Raw genomic sequence first — 12475 nt, forward strand, 5'->3', positions numbered from 1 at the left:
TGAGGAGGGACAGCTAAAACTAGGGGCTATCTGAGGGGCCATATGCAAACTGAATACAATAGGTGCCTCCTAAAATATATTCATATATGGGAGTGCTCTAACTGGACTCACCAAATAACTAGGGAGACAGAGTCACAACTCGTCATGTCTTGTCACAAAATGAGTAACTTTGATCCTGTCCATAAACTGATGGTAAGGCACTACTGGTAAAGACTACAGGTATTCATCTCATTGACTATGGAGAAGGCAAGCTTGTGCCTATTTAGTCTTCAGCCCTGCTGGCTAGTACTCATGGTAATGAACAGTATGCTGCATGCATAAAGGAGAAAGGTAAACACCAGCCCAGTTACAAACACTCATATTCACAGTGGTGATCTAGCTGCAAGATGTGTTGGTGCAATAGTGGCGAAAAAACTTATGGGAGTAACAAAGCACTCTATTGAATTTAAGGTTCCATGAAATGGCACCCACTCAGCCAAGAATCTGAGACTAGATAAGTCAGGGACCTACTTGAAAACCAACTACTACTGGTATGCTAAAGGAATGTAGGTATAAAATGTGTCCTAAAAACACTTATCTACTAATAGCTCTGTGTACCGCTTATCCATCATCAGAGAAGTTTCAAGTACAGAGACCCATAATTAGACAGTGTGTAGTAAGTGATAGACCCTGGAATGCTCAGTCCTAAAAGGGATGTCTCCATCAAATCCCTCCAATCAGAACTCAAGGAACTCTGGAGAAGAGACAAAATGGTCCTAAGATTCAGAAGGGCTGGAGGACATCAAGGAAAGAAGGCCTTATAAGCACGGCAGAAATGAAGCATATATGAACTCACAGAGACTTTGCACCATGCACAGAATCTTCACATGTCTGGGATAAATGGGGTTTCAGCACTGAGAGGGGACATGGACACAAACCCACATGCCTAACTCTGAAGCTATCTCCAATTGATACCAGCTCACAAGAAAACTTAGTTTTCCTCTACAGTGTTACTGGGTATACAAACCACTCTTAAGGACATGAATCATGTTCAGCAGTAGATGGCCAACACAAAATAAACACAATAGCATTTCTGAAGGTTCTTTGTCTCACAATGCTTTGTCAAGGCTTGCTGTGGATCTGCTTGGTTAATAAATAAAATGCTGATTGGCCAGTAGCCAGGTAGGAAGTATAGGCGGGACAAGCAGAGAGGAGAATTTGGGCAATAGAAAGGCTGAGTGAGGAGACGCTGCAAGCCGCAGTCATAAGAAGCAAGATGTAAAGATACTGACAAGTCATGAGCCATGTGGCAAAGTATAGATTTATAGAAATGGGTCAATTTAAGATGTAAGATCTAGCTAGCAAGAATCCTGAGCCATTAGGCCATACAGTTTTAATTAATATAAGCCTCTATGTGTTTATTTGGATCTGAGAGGCTGCAGGCCTGAGCAGAACTGGAGAAAACTCCAGCTTCAAAGACTTTTTGTTCTTGTTCTTGTCTTTTACTTTACAGGTTACTTGTATATGTGTTATGGTTTCTGTATATAATATGATTACTGTATATAATAGCATGTGTGTCTGTACATCTCTCTATATATTTCCAATACTTTTTATTTGGGTCTTTTTATTCTGTTTGTTTTGTCTTATTCTGATTTGTTTTTACTTTATCCTATTTATCCTATTTTATTATTACTATCTATTTTTAGATGCCTGTTTGTTTTCTAATGAGAGAACAATAAAGGCTGTGGATTTGGGTGGGTGGGGAAATGGGGGGTATCTAGAAAGAGCTGGAGGAAAGGAAACCTTAATGAGAACATATAATATGAAAACAATCTGTTTTTAATAAAAATATTATAGCAAAATATTTTCCAAAACTCAATTCCATATGTTTATGCAATCAGCCATTCAATCATTATAGAAAATAGCTACTAGTGTTATATGTTACATGTAGTTTTAACATATTTACAGAATTACTGGAGTAAATAGAAAATAAGGAATACACTCCTCTCTAATCTAAAAATGCTTCATGCAAAAACAGCCACATTTTATGACCTTCAGCATATTATGGAGATTCCTATGATTAATGATGATACTGAGATTTTGTGAATAACCTACAAAAATATTGAAAATTTTTTAGTGAAATTAAGTTCTAAATCCTGATAGTAAAGATTTTCACTTTCAAATAATAGCTTTTAAGAAATCAATAACTTGTTGGAGTAACTAAGGTATTTTAGCTTCTGGACCTCACCTCCATGTCTGAAAATAAGGTGTTTCCTCTCTGTAGTCTCTTAAATGTCTTTAAGCTCCAGTTACAATTCTACAAATATGAAGTTTATTGATGATAGGAACAACCTCCATCAACTGACACTTTTAAATCTGTACAGTATAAATGCCAGAGTTCAGTAGATTGGTGCACAGCTACACTCCCAACACTCAGGATTCTGAATCAGAATGTTCAGTTTCAACCCAGCCTAGGCTATAGCATAAATTTGAGGCCAGCCTACCATATGTCATAAATAAAATACTATCTCAAACAACCAAAAAATGAGGAGCTGAGGAAGAAGGACAGGAGAAAGCGTAGGAGGAAGGAGTGAGTGAGTGAAGGAGAGTAAGAAAGAAAAAAGAAAAAAATAGAAAGGCATAGAGAAAAGTGAGCACATGAGAAGCAAAGGAAACACATTAATTTAAATCCAGTTTAAGCCTAACATTACACAAATCTGATAAGGAAATAACCCTTGCTATCAAGGAAGCCTATAACTCTGAAAAAACTAATTTGGGAACCTTTGAAGGAAAAAAAATTGAGTTTATGGAAGAACAGGAGAAAGGCTTCAAAGCAGACAGAGCAATGAATAGTTAACATGAGCAAGCAAAAAACACAAGAGATAAAAATGGAGATTTAGATGTGGTGGTATTGTGTTCCTTAAAATATTGTGTACCTTAATAAACTTATCTGGGGTCAGAGAACAGAAAAGACACTAGTTAGGCAGTGATAGCACATGCCTTTAATCCTAGCATTCCAGAGGTAGAAATCTCTCTGGATCTCTGTGAGTTCAAGGCCATATTGGAAACAGCCAAGCATGGTGACTCACTCCTTTCCCAGAAAGTGAGCCTTTAATCCTAGGGAGTGATGGTAGAAAGCAGAAAGGTATATAAGGCGTGAGGACCAGAAACTAGAAGCATTTGGCTGGTTAAGCATTCAGGCTTCTAGCAGCACAGTTCAGTTGAGAGCCATTGGGATGAGGACACAGAAGCTTCCAGTCTGAGGAAACAGGACCAGCTGAGGAACTGGTGAGGTGAGATAGCTGTGGCTTGTTCTGTCTCTCTGATCTACCAGTGTTCACCCAAATAACTGGCCTCGGGTTTGATTTTATTAATAAGAACTTTTAAGATTCCTGCTACATTTAGAATTTACTCCAGTTGGAAATTCTTGAAATAATTTATAAGACAAATAATGCGCAGGGTCTGAGCGGAGGTTCAGGGGTAGAGTGCTTGCTGTATAAGCAGGAGGGCATGGCTTTATCATACTACCCAAGTTAAAAACCGGCGAGGGAGGGCGTGTGTGCCTGCAACTCCGGTGCCTGTGTGCAAAGACAAGTGGATTCCAGGGCTCACTGGCAAGCCATTCCAGCTTAAATGTTGAGTTCAAGTTTCAGTGAGAGACTCTGTCACAAAAATATAAGGAAAAGATGCAATCAAGGTAGACATGATGACTCAACCTCTGACACGTACATGAGTCTGAAGAGATGAGTGTACCTACACAAATACACACACACACACACACACACACACACACACACACACACACACACAAATATGGGAGTTAGATGGGATTGTGACTGTACAGCCTAAGATCCAATTTGTCTTTACCATCTCATGAGGTTCAGCAATTGGAAAACTTTAGGGACTTAAATAAATTTAGGACCCAAGTTGGAGTTTTAAATGGAGACTCCTGAGTTGGCCAACTTCATTTTAAAATGAATATAGCAAATATAGAAGAAAGCCAAACTTAGGCACTTGGCATCAGCTTCCTGTAAGGGGGGGGGGATGATTCCATCCTCAGTGCCTTGCTGAATGTGAAGGAGATGGAACATCTACTCATCCTAGATCCCTTGGCTATCAAAGCCTTTGGGAGCAAACGAATAAACCATATGAATAGGAGTGTCATCACTAAATGAGAAGAAACATACATAATTGCTGCTTTTCAGTCCTTATCAGGACACTGCAGTAACAGACTGCAATAAAAAAAAAATTACCATGAGTTTGGCAAAATTCAGAGGATCATCTCAACACCAGATGTCTTGGGTAATAAGGCTCATTTACACATTTAAGAGACTTGTATGCTACTGTCTGTGGCCAGCCAAATTGACTATTCATGTCATAAAACAATAAAACTGCTACTTTCTTGCTTCCTAGACATTGAAAATAAAACTTAAGGTCACATAACAAGTCTTCCTGTATTAAAGAAACAATACAAGACTCATTGTTATACCATTCCTCATCAAACTCCAGAGACAGTTAAAAGTGGCCAAGACATAGTTCAGATTTCCAAAATACTCAACACTTGGATGTAACATGAATCTTAAAAGGTCTTATTAATTAAAAAAAAACCCGGAGCCACGTATTGGGGTAAATGCTGAAAGATCAGAGAAACAAAACAAGTCACATCCAACCTCACCTTGCTGACTTCTCAGCTGATCCTGTTTCCTCAAACTGGAAGCCTCTGAGTCCTCATCCAAATGGATCTCAGCTGAACTGCTGCTAAATGCCTAAAAGCTTAAAGGGCCTTAGTTCCTGATCTTCATGCCTTTAATAACTTTCTGCTTCCTGCCATCATTTCCTGGGATTAAAAGCATGTGTCTTTCCCAAGCAAGACATGAGATCTTAAGTGCTGGGATTAAAGGTGTGTGTCACCTTGCCTGGCTATTTCCAGTGTGGCCTTGAACTCACAGAGATCCAGATGGATCTCTGCCTCTGGAATGCTAGGATTAAAGGCACGTGCTACCACTGCCTAACCTCTATGCTTAATATAGTGGCTGTTCTGTTCTCTGACCCCCAGATAACTTTTTGTGGGGTGCACAATGTATCAACCACACTTGGATATGAGGCAAAGCATCCAAAAGAATTACCATATTCGTATCAACTATAGGATACAAACCATAATGCTGTGCTATGTAAATTTAAATTCTGAATGAAAAAGTCGCATTTTAGTCACCAAAGATGTAGACTGAATAATAACAATATGACTCCACATTTGATGTTACATTTGATTGCTGACAACTCTTAAACCCCAGATCACCTCTTTCTCAATCCAAGGCAAGGGTATGACAGGCCAGTGTGTCTTGTTTTAAAACTAGTGTGACATTCATGCTCATAGCATTAGAAACTTTACCCCGGGACTGGCCACTTACTAGTCCTTTGTGCTTTCCACTCTCTCATATCACTTTGAGGAGTGTTTGGATTATTATTATCCAAACACTGCCTTATTATCTCTCCTCAAAGCTTCACTAAACATTCTTAGCACATAGGCAGGATTTTCAGTCTGAACATCAAACAAAATTTGGGCTTGGGACACCCATACCACCTTTGAGGTTGATTGCATTTCTCCCTTGCATTATTCCTGCTCAAACATTAGCACCAAGTTTTAGAAAAAAAAATTAAACAAACCATGCTCTACACCTCCCATTCTCATAGAAACTTACAATTTATGAGCAAACAAACATTTATGCAAGCAATAAGGATGAACACTTTGTTAAGTAAGTCAGTGAAACAGGCAACACAAATAAAACTGTGAATAAGGGGAGCTTGTGTAGGAACAGGTGGTATAGAAAAGATCACTCCATTTTCCAAAAGAAACTTAGGATTGGATTCAGGAAGAATGTTGGGAATTATTTTGAAAACTCTTTCAAAATTGATTTCTATAAAACAAATATTATTTACAAGAAAGTACTTGTTTATCAGGGTTTTACATATAATTTCATCATGTTTGGTTTCTCCCCCAAATTCTCCTTTATCTTCTCCATCTCCCTGCCTATCCAGTTTTATGTTCTGTATCTCTGTATCTCTTTTAAAAAATAAAAATACTATATCAAGCTGTGAAATAATCCTTCTGTGCAGTGTGTAAATACATGTCTCTATGATTTGTTTAAATAAACAAGCTGATAGGCCACTAACCAATGACAAAGCATAGATAAAATATATGGGTTAATTTAAATGTAAGAGTTAGTTAGCAAAAAGCCTGAACTATAGGCTGAGCATTTGCAAGTAATCTTAACTGTGGGCCAGGAAAACTCTGCCTACACATGGCACCCAACATCCAGGGCATGTACATCCACATAAAGCCTAAAAAAGGTTCTAAATGCACAGAAACAGAGAAAAACTCAGCGTCCTAGTCTCACAGTCTCATGCTAGCTGCAGTGCAGAGACATGTCTCCCAACAGTTGCCTACAAGATGGAGCTGGCTGCCAATCACCATAAGCTAAGTGGCGAGGCTGGCTCCTGCAGTCTCTCACATGGCTCCAGTACAGACAGGCTTCACCTAGCTGCTGCCTGCAGGCTTGAACGATCAGTGCAAGCTCTTTCAGCACACTGCATGGCAGGTTTGGAGTTTTGCTCACGGAGACAGAAAAGGATTATAGATATGCAGTAAGACAGATTCAGATGGATAAAACTTCTAAACGGGTTACAGTGTTTTTAAAAATGTGCATAGGTTTGGGAGGGAGAAAAGAATGAACATATATAGTCATAGATTAAAAAAAATATAGTTTATAAATTAAATAAAGTCCTTAAAAAGGGAGTAAAGTAATATAAAAGAGAAAATCCATGTACAGATGAAAAGCACAGAGTGTGAATCCTGTATGTAATTATGTTGTCTTTGAATTTTTTGGCTGCTAAGAGACACTGGGTTATGAAAACTGCTAGATTCAACCAACATATATATTTGAAAATATCTCAACTTCAAAATTTAAGTCAAAAGATGTGTTACTTTTGGGGAGAGGTTATGCTTTTATTTCCACAGGAAATGAGAGGCTATTGATCCTTTCTGGATTAAAGGAAATCAGGTTTGATCGAGGAAGACCCCCTGAAATCCTTATTACAGACATAAAAAATAAACCTAAAAGAACTACAAGACACATGATACATAGTTTACTTGCTCAAACACATAGCAACAAAAGCATCTTTGGCTATGTAAAATGCATAGTCTATACTTGAGTTAATACAGATATGCATGTTACTTTAAAAGTTTATATATTTTAAGAACAAGGGGACCAGAAACCAATAAAAAAAAAATGGACCAGGTGATATAACATTCAAAACAGCTTCAATGCTGCTGACTGAGATGATCTAGCTTCAGAGAACACTCCAGCCAAGACCTAACTATTCTCCTGATTTTCTCAAAGTTCCCCCAAAGATATTAGTGCTCCATAGACAAGAGGAAGTAGTCCAGAGATCTATATCCACATCCCCCCAAAATGGGTTATGGATACTTATTATCATTTAAGGGGAGTTGGTCACAAATTGTTATTGGTAATGGTCAGCAAAAAAGCTGAACAAAGGAGATTAGATTCAAGAATCTCTTTCTGAAAAGAAAAAGTGGGGATATAGAAATGATAGTATAAAAGGATAGATTATTGAATCAACTTTTAAAGCAAAAATACTACAAGCCTTAAATATTAAATATTTCACAATGGTATAGATTTTTGTATATTGATACAAACTTAAATTTCATTTTATTATACTGTATGCATATTTCTATTCTTGTTTGGGGTATTGTGTTGATACAACTCATTTAACAGTGTAATGTATAATTAAGATATAAAAATTAATAGTCATCTATAATAATCAAACTTATAGTCATATTAGATATGTTTCCAAGGTTAAACAGATATGTTTGGATAGATGGTCATCAAATACTTTAAATACCTACAGAATATAGCATTTAATATGTTTTAATAGCATAAGACTTTTCATGACAATAAGATGTGTCTGCTCCTGGCAGCACCAATCTACTTTAGAGAAGATGATGGTCATTGAAGAAACTCCATATGGAGTTTACTTTCTCTGTGGCAAAAGTTAGCCACTGGGCAAGAAACTGCCCTTGCTTCAATTGCTAACAGTATGGAGTACAAATTAGACAAGCAGGCCACAAAACAAAATGACTGCTGAACTTTGCCACGACAAGGCAGACAAAATTCCCTGCTTTGCAGAAAAATCCGTCAGAGAAGCTAGGTCCATAGGCCAGAGCTAGGTGCCCCAACATTGCAGAGGAACCTTGGGTGACTGTCCAGGTAGCTAGATTTTTTTTTTTTTTTTTTATCATTTCTTAGTTTTGGAAGTTGTTTGCTCTTCACTTCCTGTTTACTCAGGAAATATTATATCCTTCTTGGGTCTTTGATGGACTTGAAGACTGGATAGTCACAGTTTTCCTTAGTTATAATAAAAGGTGAATTAGGTATAAAACTTTAGAGTCACAAAGGTAAGATAAATAATATTTTCTCTTATTTTGCTAAATACAAGTGGACTAGATACTGTAATTGTAATTCTTACTTGATAACTGGTTTTTTTGGTATGTAATTTTACTAAGTTAAAATTAAAATTTTCCTTTTTATGTAGACAAAAAGAAGGAAATTCTGTGGAATAATCCTTGTGTATACTGTGTAAATATATATCACTATGATTGGTTCAATAAACAAACTGACAGGTCAATAGATGAACAGAATAAAGTTAGGTGGGCAGATCCAAACTGAAATTAATGGAATGCAGAAATGCAGAGTTGGGAGATGTCAGCCAGCCACTGAGGAAGCATGATTTGTAGAAAATGAGGTAGCAAGCCAGGAGCCAAGTGGCAAAGCACAGACAAGAAATATGGGTTAATTTAAATGTAAGTCAGTTAGTAACATGTCTGAACTATTGGCTGAGCATTTATAAGTAATCTTAAGCCTCTCTATGTTTATTTGAGAGTGGATGTAAGTCAGAAAAACTCTGCCTACATTATCTTGAGGAGCAATTAAGTAGGAAGAAATTAGGAATACGGGGATAAAAAAAAAATAGATTTTCATGGAAACCAAGGAAGAGATGTTTCTCATGTAAAAGATGGATGTAAAGGAATGGATAGTAGATGTTTTCAAAACATTTTATATTTTTTCAATTATTATATATTCATGTTATCAATAAAGTTGACTCTTCTGGAGGTACTGAGGCAGAGTAGAATTAAAGAAAAGTCACCAACCTAAGAAAGTAGCATTGCCTGTGGGAGAACTTTTAAAGGAAAGGTCATCCACCTTCCATTCACACAATGAATCACTGGTGACCCCAATAACAAACTTTTCTAAATAACTTTTATTAAATCCGAACTAAGATTCACAAAATTTTCACAACTATTTCTTGTTTTGTGGTATTAAGACGAATATTTTAATAATTAATGAAAATATCTGATCTATAACTTATGTTTTGATATTTTACTCCATGTGTCATTATTTTGTTCATTGTTTTTCTGATGTAATTAGGGGACTTTCATGATTTCATGCAGTAGACGTTTATCCTAATGTCTATGAAGGGATACATTTTCCTTTCTCCTAAAAAATCTATTGTTCTTTAATGAATATAATCAGCATGAGAATTGTTATCACTGTGCAATTTTAGGTCAAGATATTTTTCATCAATATATTATAATACATATTTTTATATTGCTTGACCTGTCCCAAGTGGCTATACATCTGATAGGGCACCTTTTGTCTGGAGCAAATCAGAAATGGGTTCTTCATCAACCTTAGGCTGCAAAAATCCTTAAAAGTGGATTTCTCAGACCAAATGATTCATGTTTATGTCTAACAACCACCATTAATACAGCCTTAGATCTAAATTGTTTTCTTAATGTATACAAACTTAATATACTGTTGCATTTGTATACATTGTACATGTTTATTCGTGTCCACAAGGGCAATTATTAGATATAGTTTTACTTACAAACAAAAATTTAAAAAGTCAAGGGGAGCAATCAGATCAATCATACCCTAAAATCAAATAATTTATATGGTTAAAATTGTGATCTTATCACTAGCACCTTCATATTCCTATATGGTTCTCATTATACATTTCCAGAAAAACAAGAGCACACAGCCTAAATCAATACATTGAGCGCACATTCATATATAAATAACTCTGTATATGGAATATATATATATATAGCCAGGAATGCTTTCACCATAATACATCCAGCACATGGAGCTCCAGAAGAAGAGAAGAAAATATAAAATTTTTATTTTAATAAAATTTTATCCTAAAATTATGTTAATATCAGTATAGAATTCCACCAGTCATGACCAAATTACCAAACACACAATGTGGACACACATGGAGACACACAGATTGGGGGCGTGTATTCTAATTCCTATAACCTTTCTAGTACATTGATATCAATCTATGTGTCTGTAGAATAAAATCTTCTGGTCTGTCTGTCTCTCTCTCTCTTTCTCTTTCACACACACATGTGTGGAATAATAGATATGAATATGCATTTATAAATATTTGAATTAGGCACACATACATAAAAAGTGGACGATACAAATTTTACAGTTTATGTAAAGAAGCTACTGACAGGGGTACTGGTTATGCCATCACTTCCAGATCATCACTCTTTATAAGTAATTCTGTGATGTGGATAAATATGATTTTTCTACTCCGTTCCTTCCTGCAGAATTTAGCACACACTTGGCAAGGGACAGTAACTGACAGCTTAAATTACACTGATGGCCGTGCACAGTGGAAAAGCTATCTCCATGCAGTTTAGCTGCTTTCCAATTGTCTGTTGTTGATAAGTGTGCCAGTGAGAGTACTAATGAGTACAAGTAAGTACCCAAGGAAGGTAAGGGATGATTACCTGACAGTGGAAATGAACATGATGAATCAATGGAGCTGAAAAACAGTAGACAAATAAGCAAAAAACACGAGGAAAAAAATTTAAGAACAAAATTGTATAAGATATCAGGTAAGAATTAAATTATAGAATAACTCAGACTCATGGAGTATATGAATCTAAGTTTTACTTGGTGTATGTGTGTTTGTGTGTGTGTGTGCGTATGCATGAGTATATGTGAATAACTATGATTTGGGAGTTGGTGTTGTCTTAATGCATACAAACTTAACATAGTGTTATATTTGTAAACATTGTATGTATTTATAAATATCCAAAACAAATATTCCTAGATACATACATATTTTTATTTTTCATATTTTGCTTTGCAAATTTTTTAAAAGTCAAAGTGAATAACAAGATTCATAATACCATACAGTTATATAGTTTACATTATTAAAATCATGACCTATTTGACTAATAAGGCATTTTTCAAAATATAGGGTTATTGGCTTCATAAATTACATATCATAAATTTAAATGTATTGACCTGAGCATTCTCTGAAGTAGCATTATTTACTCAAAAATAGTGCACCAGCTGAAATAGAAATAAGATCTATGACGCTGTATAAACTTTTTCACAGAATATTGTCTAGTAGCCCTGAACAAATGGCATATTTCTTTTATTTTAATCTATAAGGTAGTACATGTTCCCTCCTTCCTACTCATTATACTTCACATTCCGTATACCCTAAATTTACACACAGCTACTAAAGGGGTAGTGAAAACATAAATCTAGGGTCCGTGCTCACGGGTTGGACGGAATAAATGGATAAATGATTGATGCCCAGAAACAAGGACAGAAGTATTGCTGAGAATGGCTGGGATGCAGAAGAGGAAAAAATCCAGAAAGAAATCTTCCTGGAAATACTAGGCAGCTAATGTGCACTAATGATTCCTCATCATGTTGGTAGAGCAAGGAAATGTGGCTGATCTAGCAGTCCTATGCAAGATAGCCAAGAGAAGAGGATCTCAACATTTCAAATTCCCAATGAGGGAAGGGAATCTCTAAGCAGGCCTGAAGGCTTCACCTCAGCTTTCTTACAAATCCTGTGCTTACCAGTGCATTCTCAGCACTTCAGTGACTACATCTAGCATCACTAAGTATTGTTCTGTTGTAGGATGATAAGATAGATAGAATGTTGGCCAGGATGGCCATGCCTTTGTTTTTCATGTATAGAATTAGAAGAGCTTAGCTCAAATTAAAAGTAAGTAACGTCCGGCAACAAAGAGTAAATAGTTAAAACTATATGAAGCAGTGGGTGTTCTCAGCTAATGTGCAGAAAAAGATGAGGCTTTTGAAAACAGTTACCTAGTTTAGGTTATTTTTTAGATTGATCCTCAAAGCAAATGCTGTACTCAAAGCAGATTGTGGGAGAAGGAAGGAGTTGCCTAGAACAGTGGAATCTAGTGATAAAAAATAAACATTCTGGTGTCAGAGGGTAGTTGATTCTAAATCCAGGTCTGACACATCCTAAAGTTCAAATATTGTTCAAGGTGCCGTCTCTGACTGTCAGTAATAGTACTGCTTTTCTGTATTCAGGCTAACTTCACTTAGCATAAAGTGCCAAGATTTGTCCATGTTGT

The 12475-nt window shown here is 36.3% G+C and overlaps 1 protein-coding gene across 4 annotated transcripts in view; it reads right to left on the reverse strand.

Annotated features, from left to right (window-relative positions):
- Nucleotides 1-12475, reverse strand: part of Kcnt2 (potassium sodium-activated channel subfamily T member 2) — a 344440-nt gene that overhangs the window by 21464 nt on the left and 310501 nt on the right. The window lies entirely within an intron of this gene.

This window comes from Peromyscus leucopus, chromosome 15 (genome assembly GCF_004664715.2).
Source record: "Peromyscus leucopus breed LL Stock chromosome 15, UCI_PerLeu_2.1, whole genome shotgun sequence".
NCBI classification, from domain to species: Eukaryota; Metazoa; Chordata; class Mammalia; order Rodentia; family Cricetidae; genus Peromyscus; species Peromyscus leucopus.